The sequence below is a fragment of the Mauremys reevesii genome, linkage group 1 (genome assembly GCF_016161935.1).
Source record: "Mauremys reevesii isolate NIE-2019 linkage group 1, ASM1616193v1, whole genome shotgun sequence".
Lineage (NCBI taxonomy): Eukaryota > Metazoa > Chordata > Testudines > Geoemydidae > Mauremys > Mauremys reevesii.
This window is the reverse complement of record NC_052623.1, coordinates 106,612,982-106,635,084: the sequence shown is the minus strand read 5'-3', so window position 1 is coordinate 106,635,084 and position 22,103 is coordinate 106,612,982. Positions and strand designations below refer to the sequence as shown.

The 22,103-nt window shown below is 41.2% G+C and overlaps 1 long non-coding RNA gene across 1 annotated transcript; it reads left to right on the top strand.

The window, feature by feature from the left end:
* Positions 1–5,628: 5,628 nt before the first annotated feature.
* LOC120395835 lies at positions 5,629–21,689 on the top strand. The gene is made up of 3 exons (XR_005592842.1): positions 5,629–5,665; positions 19,790–20,172; positions 20,722–21,689. It is a non-coding gene; the product is annotated as an uncharacterized LOC120395835 (long non-coding RNA).
* Positions 21,690–22,103: the final 414 nt, after the last annotated feature.

Sequence of the window (22,103 nt, the reverse complement as noted above, 5' to 3'; positions counted from 1 at the left end):
GTTAACAGGTCAAAATGCAGATGAAAATGGACACTTTGAAAGTGCACTGCACAATTCAGTAGCAATTTTTAAAACAACTGTGTTATTTTAGTCGTTTCCAATGAATACACACATTTACCTTCCTAGAATATGTCAGATTTATTCAGAACATGTCTGTGCTCTTTCTGTCTGCTCCTGACCAACATAAAGCTCCGATGAACAATGTCACTGCTTCAATGAAATGATTATACAGAAAATGCCAATTCACAAGTGGCTGTTTTCTCTTCAGCCTGACTATAAAATTACTATAGAATACATTACATCTTCCAATCTCACTTTGTTGATGACATGTTATATTTATTACAATTATTTCAATTGAATGGTCTTTCATTTTGAGCTAGCCTAAAAGCTCCAAATAAGCTAGAGTGCCATACTAAGAGAAAAAAAAGGGGGAAAAAATCATTGAAGAGTTTTTATTGTGGCACCCATATCTTTTTTCAGTTCAACAATACTGTATTTGTTACCTAATCTTCCTGATAAATATCAGCTGGATCTTACCTAAAGGCTCTTTTAACTGTAATTATTGTAATTCAGGATGGAGGGGAAACAGCTTTGTATCTGCAAACATGAAATATGTTACAAAAAGAAAATGGCTGGTGATTGATGGCTTTTTGTTTTATTTTAGACGTCAGAGTCCCAACTTTCAATTCCTGCAACTGCTCTAAACATGAGGTCCATACTTTTCTCATGTCTTAAAATCCAGATGCCTATCTTTGGAAATCAGTCACCAAGTCCTCAAAAACCTATTACAATGAAGCCATTGTGTCATTATAATGTGTTTCTGGAAGTATATACTACAAAAAAAAGTGGCATAGGCATAGGCATAATAAAAATTGAGATATTGTTTTCAAAGGTTAAATGTTTGCCTATAGCCATGGATAGCTGTGTAGAGCAAACACTTGCCTAAACTAAATTACAAGGAGATATGCATTGTCTACAGAAGCCTTTGATGTCACCAATTAATATTCAATCCCTGTATATCTTACAAAAGAGTAGACTTTTGGTTCTGTTCTCTCCGACTATTGTGACAAGTCCTTTTGAGAAATGTGATTATACACTCAACTGCCATATAAACTTTAATGATTCACTCAATGTGTTCAAAGTGATTGTGATAGGATATGGAGCCATATTATTTTACTAATGACACTTTTCCTAGGCATGAGTCACTTTGGAAAACAATAGAAGAACATCTTTCACTTACACAAACAAATCTTCTCTCCAATCTCAAAGCAAACTATTTTTTCTTGTTCAGAAAAGTTTGGTTAACTCCTTGTTATTATTATAAGAACATAAGAATGGCCGTACCGGGTCAGACCAAAGGTCCATCTAGCCCAGTATCTGTCTACCGACAGTGGCCAATGCCAGGTGCCCCAGAGAGAGTGAACCTAACAGGCAATGATCAAGTGATCTCTCTCCTGCCATCCATCTCCATCCTCTGACGAACAGAGGCTAGGGACACCATTCTTACCCATCCCAGCTAATAGCCATTTATGGACCTAGCCACCATGAATTTATCCAGTCCCCTTTTAAACATTGTTATAGTCCTAGCCTTCACAACCTCCTCAGGTAAGGAGTTCTACAAGTTGACTATGCGCTGCGTGAAGAAGAACTTCCTTTTATTTGTTTTAAACCTGCTGCCTATTAATTTCATTTGGTGACCCCTAGCTCTTGTATTATGGGAATAAATAAATAACTTTTCCTTATCCACTTTCTCAACATCACTCATGATTTTATATACCTCTATCATATCCCCCCTTAGTCTTCTCTTTTCCAAGCTGAAGAGTCCTAGCCTCTTTAATCTTTCCTCGTATGGGACCCTCTCTAAACCCCTAATCATTTTAGTTGCCCTTTTCTGAACCTTTTCTAGTGCTAGAATATCTTTTTTGAGGTGAGGAAACCACATCTGTACACAGTATTCGAGATGTGGGCGTACCATGGATTTATATAAGGGCAATAATATATTCTCAGTCTTATTTTCTATCCCCTTTTTAATGATTCCTAACATCCTGTTTGCTTTTTTGACCGCCTCTGCACACTGAGTGGACATCTTCAGAGAACTATCCACGATGACTCCAAGATCTTTCTCCTGTCTCGTTGTAGCTAAATTAGCCCCCATCATGTTGTATGTATAGTTGGGGTTATTTTTTCCAATGTGCATTACTTTACATTTATCCACATTAAATTTCATTTGCCATTTTGTTGCCCAATCACTTAGTTTTGTGAGATCTTTTTGAAGTTCTTCACAATCTGCTTTGGTCTTAACTATCTTGAGTAGTTTAGTATCATCTGCAAACTTTGCCACCTCACTGTTTACCCCTTTCTCCAGATCATTTATGAATAAATTGAATAGGATTGGTCCCAGGACTGACCCTTGGGGAACACCACTAGTTACCCCTCTCCATTCTGAAAATTTACCATTAATTCCTACCCTTTGTTCCCTGTCCTTTAACCAGTTCTCAATCCATGAAAGGACCTTCCCTTTTATCCCATGACAGCTTAATTTACGTAAGAGCCTTTGGTGAGGGACCTTGTCAAAGGCTTTCTGGAAATCTAAGTACAGTATGTCCACCGGATCCCCCTTGTCCACATGTTTGTTGACCCCTTCAAAGAACTTTAATAGATTAGTAATACACGATTTCCCTTTACAGAAACGATGTTGACTATTGCTCAACAGTTTATGTTTTTCTATGTGTCTGACAATTTTATTCTTAACTATTGTTTCAACTAATTTATATTTATTAATATACACTACTGGGTTCTACCTGCGACTGGAAGAGGAAGTTCCAGGAGACCATGACAAAGTATCCAGGGGTCGGCAACCTTTCATTTATTCACTCTAATTTAAGGTTTTGCGTGCCGGTAATACATTTTAATGTTTTTAGAAGGTCTGTTTCTATAAGTCTAATATATAATTAACTATTGTTGTATGTAAAGTAAATAAGGTTTTTTAAACATTTAGGAAGCTTCATTTAAAATTAAATTAAAATGCAGAGCCCCCAGGACTGGTGGCCAGAACCGGGGCAGTGTGAGTGCCATTGAAAATCAGCGCACGTGTGCCATAGATTGCCTACCTCTGAAGTATACTTTGATAAGTAAAATGAGTGGGATTAACCCTATGATTATTTTTACAGTGTTTCTGACATGACCAAAAGTAGGAAATATTGGACATATGAGAAATCCTCTTTGTGAAAGATTTCCAATCAGTTTTGCACACACTAGTGGGTACGATAAGGATCTGGTGTGAAATCCTGTCTCCACTGAAATCAATGGCAAAATTCTCATTGACTTCTGGACAGATGGATTTTCATTTCCCCAATTACCAAATAAGGTCAGAGTCTGTTATTCTTCTGTTGAACAATACCTAGTTCCACAAAGGCTGAACAAAGGCTGTTTTGCTTTCTTCTAAAGTTATTTCTCAAAAGCCACAATAGCAATATAGTTAATGTGTTACCTCCATTTATGAAGCAGTATTACACTGATGAGTATATTCTTTTTAAAAAAGTCTCTTTCTCTGATGAACTCAAAGTAAGGGAGGGAAATGGTTTATATGCTAAGCTGGAACAATCAATAATGAATGACAACAAGGACATTCATAGTTAAAAGTATGAGCTTATTTCAAAGGGAATTATGTCAGACTGTAGCAGGGTGGACCTGCCTCCGGCCTCTGGGCTTTTTGATGCTGCTGCTGAGGGGGCTTGAGGGCGTGGCTCTGGGCTGGGCTGATTAAACAAGTGGCTGTGCAGCTGGGGCACGCCCCAAACCTGAAGCCCTGGGGCTTAAGAGAGAGGCAGGAAGCCAGAGATGGAATCATCTCTCTGTTCAGAGAGAGAGATGTCTCTACTGAGGCTAGAGGCCTGAGCTAGCAGGAGGGCTGGGGGGGGCTGAGGGAAAGGGAGGCTAGGCTGGGGCTGCCAGGCAAGCCCCAGGCAGCAGCCTAGCCAGCATATGGGGGGTGGGGGGGGGGGGGGGGGGGGGGAGGCAGCAAAAGCAGCAGGCCCAAACCCCTTTGATGAGTGTGATGAGTGTGATGAGTGGGTCTGCCCCAGGGTGTGGGGGGGGTGTGGGGCTACCTGTGTGACTGTCTATAGGAGTAGTGGTGGGGATGGGGGGGGGAGGGATGGGAGGGAGGGGGGGGGGGGGTCCAGGGGGGGGGGGGGGGAGGGGGGGGGGCGCTGACCCTGCCTGCCGGGTGGTGCAGCAGCAGAGAGCAGGGGACACTTGAGCCCAACCAGCAGGGCAGGCCAGCGGTGACACCCAGTACCACCACAGACACACAGTACTAGTTTGTTTTCACCAAAAAATCTAATATTATTTACAGACATTGATCCTTTTATTTCATGTTAAGAAAGATTAATAAATCCTGTCCATTAGCAATGCTAGCAACTTTGAATTTTCAGGTTGTTTTTACAATACTGATTTTATTTGATCCTCGGATACCATTTTGTTTAAGAAAGTGATCTAAAATAGAGCATGTTGAATACTTGACCAAATGCCAGGTTTTGCAATTCCATTAGCAGCACATTCACACCTATCCCAGTGTATTTCCCACCAGCTATCACTCAAGTTGTCATTTAGTTTTAACCTGTTAAAAGGATGCTCTGGGTGAAATCCTGTTCCCAAGGAAGTTAATGGACATTTTGCCATTGGCTTCAATTAGTTTGTTTCTCTCTCTCTCTTTCCTCACCACCACTCCATTAACATTGCACTCTCCCCTTCTCACTAACCTCAAGACTCAGTTCTATTGTTTGGCTTTCCAAACTTTACTTCCTCTCCACTGTATGCCCTCCTGATGGTCTTTTTTCCCTCAAACCATAAGATAAGGATTGCATCCTGAAATGGAGTTAGGGGTAATGATAGATAACCAATTAAACATGAGCTCACAGTGTGATGATGTAGCCAGAAGGGCGAATGCAATCCTTTGATATGTAAACAGGGGAAAATCAAGTAGGAGTAATGTATATAGCATAAATGAAACCATTACTGGAGTACTTAGTCCTGTTCTGATACACACAGTTCAAAAATGATATGGACAAATTGGAAGGTTTCAGAAAAGAGCTACCAAAAGGATTTAAGATCTTGAAAATCTGACATATTGAGAGATTCAAGCATCTCAATCTATTTAGTTTACCCAAGAGAAAATTAAGAGGTGACTTATTCACAGTCTCTGAGTACTTACTTGGGGAAGAAATTTCTGATAGTTCTTTCATCTAGCAAAAAAATGGTTAATGAGATCCATTGGTGGGAATCTGAAGCTAGACAAATTCAAACTAGAAATAACACACATGTTTTTAACTGTGAGGCTAATTAACTATTAGAACAACTTACCTTGGAATAATTCTCCATCAATTCAAGTCTTTAAATCAAGGCTGGATCTCTTTCTAAAGAACACTCTATGCTCAAACAGAAGTTATGGGCTTGATGCAAAATTACTGGATGAGGTTTTTTGGCCTGTGTTATTCATGAGATCAGTCTTGATAAACATAATGGGCACTTCTAGGCTTAGTCTATAAATCTATAATATATTAACATAAAAAAATTATATTTATATACACACACATTTTGAAAGGCGTGCATGTATTTTTTTTCCAGTTCTAGCACTCCATGATCCCTTAACAGATGGAAAGAGGTACTGTACTGATTTTCATGTTGTTATTCTCACTTGTCTCATTTGTCTGTCATTTTTATTGTGTTCTAGAATTCAGTGGAATTACTCTTATTCATGAAAATACTCACAGACACGTTTGCACAATTGAGCCCTTAAACTGAAATCCATTAAAAGTCCTGCTGATGGCACAGCATGGGGCTAAGGAAGGCATCCAGGGACTGGGAAGCTATGTGCGCTGCCTCCACCCTGAATACGCAGGGAGACGGTGACCACTTCCTCGGTGCTGTGGAAAGCACCAGCGGGACCCCGCACCTCCCCCTGCACTCCAGCCTCCTGCCCCAGCCCAGAATCCCCTCCCACACTCCAAACCCCTCATACCCAGCTTCACCCGCAGCTGGCGCCTTCACCCCAAAGCACTCCAATCCCCTGGTCCAGCCTGGAGCCCCCTCCTGCACCCCAAACACCTCATCCCCAGCCCCACCCCAGAGCCTGCACCCCATCCCAGAGAACATACCCCTTCCGCAGCCCAACCCCCTGCGCCAGCCCAGTGAAAGTGAGTGAGGTTGGGGAAGAGTTAGGGAGGGAGAGGGGATGGGGCACCAAAGTGGCACTATAGAAAGATCAACATGAAAATAAGAAGTGTGATTTTTGAGCTGACTGTGTCTTTCCTTAAAATAAGGAAAGAATCCATCTTGATTTCCCTTTCTGACAATATATCTGGCTTGGTGGAGAAAGGGAATATGGTGGACATAGAATCATAGATTATTAGGGACCTCGGAAGGTCATCTAGTCCAACCCCTGGCTCAAAGCAGGACCAATCCCCAAATTACCCCCTCAAGGATTGAATTCACAACCCTGGGTTTATCAGGCCAATGCTCAAACCACCAAACTATTCCTCCCCCATAATATACTTGGACTTTACAAGATTATTGACACAATCCCACATGACATTCTGATACGTAAACTGGAGAAATGTGGGCTGGGCAGAACTACCACTAAAGTGGATACATAATTTGTTAAACAACTGTAAACAAAGAGTAACTATTAATGGAAGGTTTTCAGATTGGAAGGAGGACTCAAGTGGGGTTTCACAAAGATCTGTTTTGGGTCCAATGTTACTTAACATCTTTATTAACGACCCATATGTTGGTATAGAGAGCATACTGATCAAATTTGCAGATGACACAAAGCAAGGGGGCTGGCAAATAATTTGGAGGATAGAGCTAAAATTCAAAGAATCTTGATAAACTCGAAAATTGGGCTATACACAACAAAATTAAATTCAACAAAGAGAAATGTAAGGTGCTACATTTAGAGAAGAAAAACCAAATGCACAAACAGAATGGGGGACAACTGGCTTGGCAGCAGTGCTGCTGAGAATGATTTGGGAGTTGGTGGATCACATCCTCAACAACAATGTAACGCTGTTGCAAAAAAAGCAAGTGCAATTTTAGGTTTCTTTAACCAAGGCATAGCATGCAAGTCAAGTCAGATGGAGTAGTGTGTCCCATTTTGGTCACCAATGTATAAAAAGGATGTAGCAGATCTGAAAAGGATCCAGAGGAGAGTAACAAAGATGATGGAATGCAAGCCATATGAGCAAAAGCCAAAGGAACTGGGTATGGTTAATGTGGAAAAGAGGAGATTAAAGGGGATATGATATCAGTCTTCAAATACTTGAAAAGCTGCCATATGGAAGATGGAGAAAAATTGTTCTCTCTTGACACAGAGGGCAGGACAAGAGGCAATGGGTTCAAACTACAGCATAGCAGATTTAGATTAAATCTCAGGAAAAACCTTCCTAACTGTAAGAACAGTAGGACAATGGAATAGGCTGCCTAAGGAAGTCATGGAAGCTCCTTCACTGGAGGTTTTCAAAAGGAGGCTGGATAGCCATCTGTCTTGGATTGTTTAGACAGAAAAATCCTGCCTCTTGGCAGGGGGTTAGACTAGATGACATTTGGGGTCCCTTCTCACCCTATGGTTCTGATTCTATAACCCAGTGGTTGGCAACCTGCGGCCTGCAGGCAGCATGCGGCCCACCAGGGTAATCTGATTGTGGACCATGAGACATTTTGCTGATGTTGACTATCAGCACGCACAGCCCCCTGCAGCTCCCAGTGGCTGAAGTTCACCATGGTTGGCCACAGGGACATGCTGGACATTGCTTCCTGGAGCTCCCATTGACCGGGAATGGTGAACTGCTGTCACTGGGAGCTGCGGGCAGCCATGCAAATGTAAACAAACTGTCTCATGGCCCACCAGTGGATTACCTGACAGGCCATGTGCGGCCCGTGGGCTGCAGGTTGCCCATCACTGGCTTAGACACTGGCTAATTCCACAACACAGCCCAGAGGGATGCAGACATCTCATATTCTTTAGCCCAGTGGTTAGGGTATGCCCCTGGTAAAGGTGGTGGGGTAGTACTGTATATCAATAAAGCACTGTACAGTAAACTGTAAAGAAATACCAAGATATAGTATGGACAGAACTGAATCTCTTTGGGTCAAAATCACTTTGGGGAAGGATTTTTAAAAAGGTTCTGTTGGAATAGTGTTTGGGGTCTTCCAGATACGGATGGTGATCTTGTTAAAGTTATTAGAGAGAGAAATACTTCTGTAAATTGTGTCATAATGGAAGACTAACTTCCCGGATATAGACTGAAGAATAAACTAATAATAGTAGGGCCCACTTATTCCTGGATGTGATAGATGACAGTTTTCTTCATCAGACTGTCACTGAACCAACAAGAGGTCATGCAATTTAGACTTGGTTTTAGTAAATAGTGATGGCATCACAGAAGAGTTGGTTATAGGAAATAAACTTCTGTTGAGTGGTCATGAGTTGATTCAGTTTAAATGCAATGGAAGGATAATCAAAATCAGGTTATCAACAATGTTTTTTTTATTTCAAAAGGGCAGATTTGGGAAAATTAAGTGCAAGTTAAAGTCAGCTAGACTGAAGAGCTCAAGGACTTAAATGTAGAGGAGGCTTGTAATTTCTTCCAAATCAATTACACAAAATGGTCTGAAATTTGCATCCCTACTGTGATGCTGTGAATGAGAAAGGTGACCATTTATATCACTGTTACACAGTTTCCACAAATCTTGTTACATGAGGTATCAGTGGAAAAGTTATGATTTGATAAGTATGATTATCTTGTTTATATGCATGTATCATCCTTGAATCTGAAGTTATGAATATTGGCTATATAGCTGGACCTTAAATATGTGGTGATTCCTGGGTGACACTCTGTAGGTAGATTTATATCAGGCATGGACAGCTATGTGTTATGATAATTATAATATACTTAGTTCAAAGAGCTGGATGGGACCCTGAAAAGTCGTTGAGTCCAGCCCTGTGCCTTCACTAGCAAGACCAATTATTGATTTTGCCCCAGATCCCTAAGGGGCCAGCTCAAGGATTGAACTCACAATGCTTGACTTAGTAGGCCAGTGCTCAAACCACTGAGCTATCCCTCCCCCAGTTAGGGTACTCAGCTCACAATGGGCCAGTAAGCCTTTCCTGTGGATGCCTCAGCAAGGATATGGACAATGGCTGCCCCTGAGTCAGCAAAGCATGTAATGACATGTGACCCTGGATTCCATTTTGGGCCAGTAACTTTCCATGCACTTGGGCTGTGGGCTTTATTTGGGACAGTAAATTTCCATGCACATGGTAAAGAATACAAAATACACCCAGGGCCGCCCAGAGGATTCCGGGGACCTGGGGTCTTCGGCAGCAGGGGGCCTTTCCGTTCCGGGACCCGCCGCCGAAGTGCCCCGAAGACCTGTGGCGGGGGCCCCCCCGCCGCCGAATTACCACTGAAGCAGGACTCACCGCCGAAGTGCAGCCCGGTCTTCGGCAGTAATTCGGCGGCAGGGGGCCCCCACCGTGGGGCTTCGGGGCACTTCGGCGGCGGGTCCCGGAATGCAAGAGTTTTCCGGGCCCCCCGGAGCGAGTGAAGGACCCCGCTCCAGGGGCCCCGAAAAACTCTCGTGGGGGCCCCTGTGGGGCCCGGGGCAAATTGCCCCTTTTGCCCCCCCCTCTGGGCGGCCCTGAATACACCTCCATTTTGCCTCTTTCCTGCTCTCATTCTCTTGACTGTGGATTTACAATTAAAAGGAGCATCTTGAACTATGGTCTGAGGACCTTCCAATCATTTGGAAGTTACCAGAGAGCCTTTGGCAAGCTAGCAGTCTAGCCCATTGTCTAGACCTGATATAAGCACTTTGCAGTCATTTGTATGTGTATAGTCTATTGACTATTAATAAGAGAAAATTAGAGAATTATAAATGAATCTTTAGTTAGTTTACTAAGGATTGGCTGACTGTGATATTTGAAAAAAGAACAGGAGTACTTGTGGCACCTTAGAGACTAACAAATTTATTTGAGCATAAGCTTTCATGGGCTACAGCCCACTTCATCAGATGCATTGAATGGAACACATAAGAAAAGTATATATGTACATACAGAGAAGATGCCATACCAACTCTGAGGCTAATTAATTAAGATGACCTGTTATCAGCAGGAAAAAAACTTTTGTAGTGATAATCAAGATGGTCAATTACAGACAATTTGATGAGATCTGAATTATATATTGACATGGAGTAAGTGTCTGATCCTTTTAGATTAGTAAGAACTTCACATATGGTGAATTGGGTTTTCAGTAACCTATCATTATATTAGACTTGGTTGTCTGGATGGGAGCCAAGGTTTGGAATGCCAAAGGGGACTATGTGGGGCTTCTGGTTAACCAGTGTGGTACACCATTGTTGTAGGGATGGTCTGCCCTATTTCTTGCAGTTTGCCCTGAGTGTGGCATTCTCAGTGTTGTCCATCCCAGACACCTGATCACACTTTGTGCTGGGAAGAAACTTGTAGGGAAAGGCTCCAAGCCCAGCTGGATGAATAACCACCACAAAATGGTTATTAGGAATAAGCAGAGAGCCTATAGGGAATGGGAAAAGGGGGGATCACCAAAGAAAACTACGTCATGGAGATTAGAAAATGTAGGAATAAAGTGAGAATTGCTAAAAGTCATGCTGAATTAGTTCTTGCTGAGGAAATTAAAATGAATAATAGGGTTTTCTAGTTATGTTAATAAAAAGAGAATAAAGGAGGAGGAGATTGAGCTGCTAGGTATTGTAGATGGGAAGGAGATTAAAGGTAATCTACAGATGGCCCCAAAGCTAAATGAATACTTTGCCTCAGTTTTCAATAAGGGTGATAATATGGAACATGTGCATGAAGGCAGCATTACTGATGGAAATGTGTGTCAAGAAATGGAAATGACCACATCTAAGGTGGAAGAAAAATTTAAAGAGCTTAATGCACTCAGATCAGGGGAATCAGATCATTTCCATCCAGGAATACTTAAATAAATGGTACATGAGATTGCTAGTCTGGTAAGATTTTTAATAAATCTATCTATTCAGAGGTAGTACGATATGAATGGAGAATAGCTAACATTATATCTAATTTAAGAAATGGGAAAAAAGCGAAGCAGGCATACACCAACCTGTTAGTCTGACCTCAGCATTATGCAAGGCTTTAGAACAAATTGTGATGGAAAGAATAATTAAATTTATCAAAGTAAAGGGGCTGTAAGGCAACATGGCTTTATCAAAGGCAGATCACGCCAGACTAACCTGATTTCCTTCTTCGAGAAAATAACAGATTTAGATAAGGAAAGTGCAGTACATCTAATATACTGGAACTTCAGTAGAGCACTTGACAGAGTACCACATGGGAAATTATTAGGAGATAAGATAAGGTAGATAAGGAGTGGGATAAAAGGCAAGAAGGCAATGGGCTGTGCTGCAAGGTGAATTATCAGACTGGAGGGAGGTTGCTAGTGATGTTCCTTAAGTATCAGTCTTGGAACCAGTCTTATTCAATATTTTTATAAATGACCTTGGCAGAAAAAGTAGCAGCATGCTAATGAAGTTTGTTGATGACACAAAGTTGGGAGGCATTGTCAATATAGAGGATGACTGGAGTATTATACAGGAAGATCTGTAAGACCTTGAAGATTGGAGTGACAGAAATGGGACGAAATTCAATAGTACAAAGTGGAAGATCATGCAATGAGGGTCTAATAATAATAATTTCTGACACAACCTGGGGGCTTATCAGTTGGAAGTGACAGAGGAGGAGAGAGACTTGGGTGCTGAGTCGATCACAGGATGACTCTGAGTCACCAATGTGATGTGGATCTGAAAAAGGCTAATGCAATCTTTAAATGTATTTGGTGCGGCCTTTCCAGTAGAGCTAGAGAAGTATTAATTCCAATGTACAAGTCTCTGGTATGACTCAATTGGAATACTATGTACAATTCTGGTCACCCATGTTCAAGAAAGATGAATTCAAACTGAAACAGGTGCAGAGAGGATCTACCAAGATGATCAGGGGAATGGAGGGTTTGTCTTATGAGAGAAGACAGGACGAGCTTGGCTTGTTTAGTCTAGCAGAAAGAAGCCTGAGAGGGGATATGATTGCTCTCTATAAGTTCATTAGGAGGGTAAATATCAGGGAGGGTGAAGAGCTATTTAAACTAAAGGACAATGTTGACACAAGAATAAACAGATATAAACTGGCCAGGAACAAATTCAGGCTGGAAATTAGAAGAGGCTTTCTAACTATCAGAGGGGTGACATTCTACAACAGCCTCCCAATAGGAGTTGTGGAGGCAAAGGATTTAATTAGTTTTAAGAGAGAGGTGAACAAATTTATGAATGCAGTTGTATGACAGGGTCACTTGTGATGAAAGGGTAGGGCTCAACATCACTGCAGCTCACTTCTGGTTTATGTCTTATGTTCCTAAAGTCATGCTTCAGGGTTTCAGCCAGCCACTGGCAGGGGTCAGGAAGGGAATTTTTCCCCCAATGTATTTTGGGCAGGTATTTTTTTTTTAAATCTTCCTCTGAAACATCAGAGAGGGCCACAGCTGGAGATAGGACATTAGGCAGAGTAGACTAAAGCTTTAAAGTGGCACCAAGAATTCTCTCTCTCAGGTGCTTTGCTGGCTAATTCATGCTCATGTGATCAGGGTCTAAATGACATATGTAGGGTCAGGCTCTGGGTCAGGGGAGAATTTGCCCCAGAATGGCAGTCACCTTGGAGGCAGTTCTCCTTTCTCTTTAGGCTGTGGATCACTTACCAGGATTATCCTGACATTGCGGGTGCCTCAAGCACTTGGGCACCTCAGTCCCTCCTTTCTCTGCTCATGGCACATAATAATATAGTCTCCTGTGGGCTGTAATATTTTGGTCTCATTTTGTTTGCTGGGTTTAGTGTGCGGGTGCTGGCTGCTTTGATGGCCTGTGATACAGAGGAGGTCAGATTAGATGATCTAGTGGTCCTTCCGGGTCCTAAATTCTATGGATGTGGGAGACTGCCAGTTCAAATTCCCCTTCTCTCCACACCTCACCTGACGGGAAGAAGGAATTTGATCTGGCATCTGCCACCTCAAATGAGTGCTCTAATCCCTGGGCTATAGAGTGATTTTTCACTCTCTGGCCCAATTAATATTGATTTATTCAATTATTTAACTGAAGTGGAACAACTTCAATAGGCCAGTATGAGGGAGCCCCACATCCCATACCACGTGATTAGAGCATTCACCTGAGAGGTGGTAGATCCCTGCTCACATTCCTTCTCATCAGGCAGAAAGGGGGACTTAAATCAGTACTCTCATCATTGGGCAAGAGATTATAAGGGAGGTCCTGTCAAGGTGCCTATCTCCATGAGAGGAGTGGGCCTTGGAACTTATCCCTCCTGTTATCAACTCCTATTTGACCAGCAAGCTGTCTTTGTGGATCCCATTCTAAGGATCTCTCTCTCTCTCCATTCATTGTAGAGGGAAGAGCAATCTCTCTCTCTCTCTCTCTCAATTCATTGTACAAGGAGCCTAGGCACCTAACTCAGTCTTTGTGGCTAGCAATGTTGTTCCTGTAATTTTCTAGGTGTCTGAAAGTTAGGCACTGCAACGCTGAGTGTCGCAATGCCTAAGTACCTTTGTGGATCCAAGCCTGTGTGTCCTGTATACAGAAAAGAAAGAAGCAATCAAAGTCAGTCAGAAGCATGAATCATGGGAACTGCTCTGGCAGGCTGCAATTGAATGTCAAAACTGCCAGCGACTGAAACTTTCAGTGAAGCGATAAGACGTGATTATGACTCAAGGTGGGGTGGCAGCCAGGCCATGGAGGCACAGTGTATATCCAGCATGGGTTATGTAGCAAAACATGCAGCAAAAATCCAGGAAGAAAACTGATTTGTAAACAACTAAAACTGTCACTTTACAGTCATATAGAAATGTTATATCTGTAATTTACAATAAACCTCAGGATACCATAAATGATTTCATTAGCTTGTCACTTGCTGTTCCAGTAATAGATAAACAAATAATGCTGGAAGTGTACAACAACATATCTGAGCTAACCGCCTGGTTAAAAAAGGTTCTATGATAACAATTTCTTCTTAACTATATGCCAACGACTATTCAATTTAAGGGGGAAAAATGTCAAATAATTAAACTCCAGGAAATATAAACTTTTGTCAACTGAAATTCCTCATCAGAACCAGCTTGATTTTCTTAGGAGGGGACAACAAAACAAACCCCCCACAATTAGAGTATTTAGATGTCAATTTCCCCCTACCATCAGCTCAGAAAATAACTACCGCACCTGTTGCTTATAACTTTCCTAGGAAAAAAATCCACTTGGGCATCACATTTATTAAAAGTAATTAATCAAAATAAAAAATTTAAATCTCCAATTTGAGGAGTATTTTACAATATTAAGACACATTCAGGGATATTTATAATAAAATATTGCTTTTTTTTCTTTTATGTATATATCGAGCTTTGGTTTTTGGTTTTTAATACAAAGAGAAAAACTATTTAAAATGTCTGACAAATGTCTTATCCAGAACTTCCATTACTATTAAATGAAAAACAAGAAATTAGACCACTAAACACCTTTTCACTAATGAAAGGCTGTTCAAATTTAACATATAAAATTTCCTCCAACAAAGCAGGTAAGGTACTAACCATATTTTTTCCTTCTAAACCCTGGTTTAAACCTAATACTTGAAGATTAACCACACAAGAATTGTTCTTGAATATTTATATTTTATATTGAATTGCAATGTTTTTTCAGCTAAAATAACTGGAAAAAAAGATTTCAAATTGTTAAATTCAATTTTCATTTAAGCCTGTACTTTTAACAACTCCAGATTTTTTGTTTTTGGCTGTCTACATACTGAACCCCCAATTCAATAACTATTACAGCACTGAATTTTTCATCCATTTAATACTGTATATAAATATAATCAAAGAAATTCCTCCATATTCCAGATGAAGAGACTCCCTGGCCAAAAGGCCAGCGACCATACCCACGTCTGGAGCTTGCTTTCCCTATACCGTGCTTAATCCTTGTTTTAGACATTGATCCAATGATTTCAGTTGCCAAGGTTTATTTGATGCCCTTCTCTCCATAGGAAATCAGTCTTGAAAAAAGAGTCCCAAGAGAGAATAACCAATTAAACAGATTTCAAAACAAAAGTTTAGGTTCTCATAGAGAAAATTTACCAATTAATTTACAGTTATCCAATAATGGTCCCCATCAATGATTTACCAAAGAGAAAAAAATATTTTTCTCTCTGTAATGGAATAAAAAAAGTTAGCTTTCCAAAACAGAAGGCCATTTCTTCACTCATTATCCGACAATAATGACCTTCTCTTAAAGTAGAGTCCATAAGAACATAAGAACATAAGCAAAGTGGGGGCTATCCAGTTTATTGCACTGACTGTCGCATGTATGATTACCTGCCCTGTGGGCGGGTGGCGTATGTGTGCAATCGGTGCAAGGAGCTCCTGGCCCTCAGAGACCATGTACGGGCTTTGGAGGCCAGGGTGGCGGAACTGGAGGAGCTGAGAGAGGCAGAGAGGTATGTTGATGAGGCTTTCCGGGACACTGTAGAATTGTCCCACCTCCGCTTAGACAGCTCCTGTGCTGTTGAGGAGGAAGAAGGGCCCAGGGAAGTAGAGCAGTCGATGGGAGCAGAGGGAAACCTTCCCGTAGTTGGGACCCTCCTTCCAGATGGTGCTGGGGTTGCCTCTCGCACTGAGGTTGCCTCTCCGGGGGAGGGAACTCCAGTTTCTAGGAAAAGGCAGGTGTTAGTAATGGGAGATTCGATTATTAGAAATGTAGATAGCTGGGTCTGTGATGACCGGGAGAACCGTATGGTGACTTGCCTGCCTGGTGCGAAGGTTGCGGATCTCTCGAGGCATCTAGATAGACTTATGTGTAGTGCTGGGGAGGAGCCGGTGGTCGTGGTACATGTAGGTACCAATGACATAGGGAAGGGTAGGAGAGATGTCCTGGAAGCCAAATTTAGGCTGCTAGGGAAGAGACTGAAATCCAGGACCTCTATGGTGGCATTTTCAGAAATGCTCCCAGTTCCACATGCAGGGCCAGGTAGGCAGGCAGAGCTTCAGAGTCTCAATGCGTGGATGAGACGATGGTGTAGAGAGGAGGGGTTCACGTTCATTAGGAACTGGGGAAACTTCTGGGATGGGAGGAGCCTATACAGGAGAGATGGGCTCCACCTAAACCAAAGTGGAACCAGACTGCTGGCACTAAACATTAAAAAGGTTGTAGAGCAGTTTTTAAACTAGGAGATGGGGGAAAGCCGACTGCTGCAGAGGAGCGTGTAGATCGGACACAGACTTCTCTTAGGGGAGAGTCTGATAGAGAATCTCCAGGTTATAGTCGGGAGCAGAGGAATGAGAAGTATAATGTAAGGGCCGGATCAGATGATAAACAGTCACATAAAAAAGAATCTGGCACATCAGAAAAAGGCAGGCTAATAAACAGGGACAAGTTTGTAAAGTGCTTGTACACAAATGCCAGAAGTCTAAATAATAAGATGGGTGAACTAGAGTGCCTTGTGATCAAGGAGGATATAGATATAATAGGCATCACAGAAACCTGGTGGACTGAGAGCAATCAATGGGAAACAATCATTCCGGGGTACAAAATATATCGGAAGGACAGGACAGGCCGTGCAGGGGGAGGAGTGGCACTATATGTGAAAGAAAGTGTAGATTCAAATGAAGTAAAACTCTTAAGCGAATCCACAGGTTCCATAGAGTCTCTATGGATAGAAATTTCATGCTCTAGTAAAAATATAACAGTAGGGATCTATTATCGACCTCCTGACCAGGACAGTAATAGTGATGATGAAATGCTAAGGGAAATTAGAGAGGCTATCAAAATTAAGAACCCAATAATAGTGGGGGATTTCAATTATCCCCATATTGACTGGGAACATTTCACTTCAGGATGAAATGCAGAGATAAAATTTCTCGATACTTTAAATGACTGCTTCATGGAGCAGCTGGTACGGGAACCCACAAGGGGAGAGGCGACTCTAGATTTAATCCTGAGTGGAGCGCAGGAGCTGGTCCAAGAGGTAACTATAGCAGGACCGCTTGGAAATAGTGACCATAATACAATAGCATTCAACATCCCTGTGGTGGGAAGAACATCTCAACTGCCCAACACTGTGGCCTTTAATTTTAAAAGGGGGAACTATACAAAAATTAGGGGGTTAGTTAGACAAAAGTTACAAGGTACAGTGACTAAAGTGAAATCCCTGCAAGTTGCGTGGGCCCTTTTTAAAGACACCATAATAGAGGCCCAACTTCAATGTATACCCCAAATTAAGAAAAACAGTAAAAGAACTAAAAAAGAGCCACCGTGGCTTAACAACCATGTAAAAGAAGCAGTGAGAGATAAAGACTTCCTTTAAAAAGTGGAAGTCAAATCCTAGTGAGGCAAATAGAAAGGAGCACAAACACTGCCAACTTAAGTGCAAGAGTGTAATAAGAAAAGCCAAAGAGGAGTTTGAAGAACGGCTAGCCAAAAACTCCAAAGATAATAACAAAATGTTTTTTAAGTACATCAGAAGCAGGAAGCCTGCTAAACAACCAGTGGGGCCCCTTGACGATGAAAATACAAAAGGAGCGCTTAAAGATGATAAAGTCATTGCGGAGAAACTAAATGGATTCTTTGCTTCAGTCTTCACGGCTGAGGATGTTAGGGAGATTCCCAAACCTGAGCTGGCTTTTGTAGGTGACAAATCTGAGGAACTGTCACAGATTGAAGTGTCACTAGAGGAGGTTTTGGAATTAATTGATAAACTCAACATTAACAAGTCACCGGGACCAGATGGCATTCACCCAAGAGTTCTGAAAGAACTCAAATGTGAAGTTGTGGAACTATTAACTAAGGTTTGTAACCTGTCCTTTAAATCGGCTTCGGTACCCAATGACTGGAAGTTAGCTAATGTAACGCCAATATTTAAAAAGGGCTCTAGGGGTGATCCCGGCAATTACAGACCGGTAAGTCTAACGTCGGTACCGGGCAAATTAGTTGAAACAATAGTAAAGAATAAAATTGTCAGACACATAGAAAAACATAAACTCTTGAGCAATAGTTAACATGGTTTCTGTAAAGGGAAATCGTGTCTTACTAATCTATTAGAGTTCTTTGAAGGGGTCAACAAACATGTGGACAAGGGGGATCCGGTGGACATAGCGTACTTAGATTTCCAGAAAGCCTTTGACAAGGTCCCTCACCAAAGGCTCTTAAGTAAATTAAGCTGTCATGGGATAAAAGGAAAGGTCCTTTCATGGATTGAGAACTGGTTAAAGGACAGGGAACAAAGGGTAGGAATTAATGGTAAATTCTCAGAATGGAGAGGGGTAACTAGTGGTGTTCCCCAAGGGTCAGTCCTGGGACCAATCCTATTCAATTTATTCATAAATGATCTGGAGAAAGGGGTAAACAGTGAGGTGGCAAAGTTTGCAGATGATACTAAACTACTCAAGATAGTTAAGACCAAAGCAGATTGTGAAGAACTTCAAAAAGATCTCACAAAACTAAGTGATTGGGCAACAAAATGGCAAATGAAATTTAATGTGGATAAATGTAAAGTAATGCACATTGGAAAAAATAACCCCAACTATACATACAACATGATGGGGGCTAATTTAGCTACAACGAGACAGGAAAAAGATCTTGGAGTCATCGTGGATAGTTCTCTGAAGATGTCCACTCAGTGTGCAGAGGCGGTCAAAAAAGCAAACAGGATGTTAGGAATCATTAAAAAGGGGATAGAGAATAAGACTGAGAATATATTATTGCCCTTATATAAATCCATGGTACGCCCACATCTTGAATACTGTGTACAGATGTGGTCTCCTCACCTCAAAAAAGATATTCTAGCACTAGAAAAGGTTCAGAAAAGAGCAACTAAAATGATTAGGGGTTTAGAGAGGGTCCCATATGAGGAAAGATTAAAGAGGCTAGGACTCTTCAGTTTGGAAAAGAGAAGACTAAGGGGGGACATGATAGAGGTATATAAAATCATGAGTGATGTTGAGAAAGTGGATAAGGAAAAGTTATTTACTTATTCCCATAATACAAGAACTAGGGGTCACCAAATGAAATTAATAGGCAGCAGGTTTAAAACAAATAAAAGGAAGTTCTTCTTCACGCAGCGCACAGTCAACTTGTGGAACTCCTTACCTGAGGAGGTTGTGAAGGCTAGGACTATAACAATGTTTAAAAGGGGACTGGATAAATTCATGGTGGCTAAGTCCATAAATGGCTATTAGCCAGGATGGGTAAAAATGGTGTCCCTAGCCTCTGTTCGTCAGAGGATGGAGATGGATGGCAGGAGAGAGATCACTTGATCATTGCCTGTTAGGTTCACTCCCTCAGGGGCACCTGGCATTGGCCACTGTCGGTAGACAGATACTGGGCTAGATGGACCTTTGGTCTGACCCGGTACGGCCTTTCTTATGTTCTTATGTACTTTGAGCCCCACTACTCAACTGATGATGTTTCTGAGGGAACCAAAAATCTCAAATGGGTAGAGCCAAAACCAAGCAACAAAAGATGCCAAGTTATATTAATATTGCTGAAAAGGAGAATTAAGGTTAATGCCTTCTCCACCATCTCCTTCCTCCTCCAGCCATATCATAGGCTGGGATGTGTATGGGAAGGGAGGGGATGGCAGCAGTACTGAGAGAAGCATCGTTTGAACCACGGCTCACCACTTTTTCTCTTCTAGACAGCTCAAAGGAGAAAAGGAGTGACTGAGGGGATTCAAGAAGCAGAAGCACTGGAACAAGGAGATAAACTAATCCTTGCTTCCATCTCCCTTTGTACTCTGGTTAGCCTGGAAGGAGTAGGGAAGAGTTGTCCAAGGGGAGCTAACTTCCTGCAATTGCATTGTGACCCACTAATGAAATAATGATCATGACTCTCCATTGATATTTTGTTTTGCTTTCATTGTATTTTTGGACCTAATTATGTAACTTTCACATTCTTTTATATATTTGTATACACAAACACCCACACACACAATATATATATATTATAAGCTATTCACTAGGATCTAGTATCCAGCAGACAATAGCCAAACATTTTAAACAGAAAGATCCTTTCAAAAAGGTAAGTACCCAATTTTTATAATGTCACTTTCTTTATTAAAATTCATCATTTATCTTATAGAAAAGAGACACCACCTATCAATCATTGTCAAACTCTAATCAAAAGCTGTCACAACAATATATATTTGTTCAACTGTGATCCAAAATAGTAGCAATGGCCAACCTTTTCTGAACAAGGACACAAAAAGAGAGAAATATATACATATGTACAGAACATGTAGATGTTTGAAATGCAGTATTGCACTATTTATTTAGTCTCTTTGAAAATGAAGGTCTAATACTAGCAGACTCAACAGTGGTGGGAAGGAGAATGGGAAATTAACAAGTGAGCCTATACTCTGATCATCTGACACCAACTAGTTCCCAGAGAATGCTGATTGGGGTAATAGAAGTTAATTATTCAATCAGGTGGGGGAACTGGGTGAGTTATTTAAAAAGCCAGTTAGCTCAAGCTGTGCACACAAAATAGAAACTAAATTCAATCAATCCTGTAGTATCATCACAGGGACTTTGAACCCAGCTCCCACATTATCACTATACTGTCTCACAGAGATTGCAACATCATCAATAAGGTGGGATGCATTCAGTAAAAAGGTGCATGATCCAAGACATCTGCTGAATGGACACATTCCACTACTGATCTTGGAGAACCTGATTCCTTCAGAACAACTTCCTCCAGGCACTGACCTCGAGCAAAAATATTGGTGTACAGTACTCTTCTTTGTGACAAATAAAACAAGTTTGGGATATTTTAATCAACCTATGGCTTTTGGGACTGCCACTTCTGTTTCTTGGGACATTGGAGAGCTAGGATGGCAAAGACTCATGACAATTTGACCAAGTGGAAGCTGAAGAATGACCCCAAATGTGAATGTGGAGAGCTTACGCAAACACCTGGTCTCTGCCAGATGGAGTGCCCTCTGTTAATGTCCTGTACTCCTGAGGAACTATTCAAAATAAGTGACAATACCAGGTCTTGGATGCTGTTTTGAAGTGACAAGCTATTATGATAATGACTAAACCTAGCAACATGTGCCTCCTTCTATGCAATTTTTTCTCTCTCACCTCTACTTTCCCATTTCTAGTCCTCTGTTTCCCATGCTGCCACATACCTTCTCTATATGCTACACTTCTGCTTTTTCTTTACTTCATTTTGTTTTTATGTTTCCCCCTATTAACATATACATTTCCTACTTTTCTCTCATTCCTTTCTTCTGGTCCATTGTCTAGTCACATCACCTCTTTCTTTTCCTCCCTTACATTTTGTGTTCTTTTTTATCCACCAAGTACCCAGTTTCCCTGCTCCCTTTTCCTTTACTCTCTCCAATTATGTTTACCATTCCTTATATCTTAGGGTCCCTCTAAAATGTCCTTTCCACAATTTCTCCTCAAATTTTCTCCCTGACTTCTTTCCAGGGCTCCTCTCAGCTTTGGTTACTAATCAGGCCTCATGACTTTGAAGATGAGGCTGGTGGGAGCCTAACATTGTTAAAATCTATACAAATTGACAAATTAGAAACAGCGTCCAATTCTAAAACAGAGATGGTTAAATAATACTTTAAATACTTTAAATAAAACATTTTCAAATAGTTTAATGAATGATCATAGCATGTTGCTAGTATTTGTGAGATCATACTCATTGGTTGTTTTTGAATAATTCAGATGAACTCTGGTTTATTTGTGCAAATGTTCGAATCCAAACGTTTCACAAACTTTTGTATAAGTGCACTACTCTTCATTTGAGATGAAGTTTTCTCCTGTTTATAAACTTCCCATCTTCCAGTCAGGAAGCAGAAACAATACTACATGATCGAGGTGACATCTATTCCAAATAATGAGGATCAAAGTACAGTTTTTGAGCAATCTCTTGGATGAAATTTTTCAACCAATTCTTATTTGCACAGAAAACAGGATGTGTGTGTAACGCATACT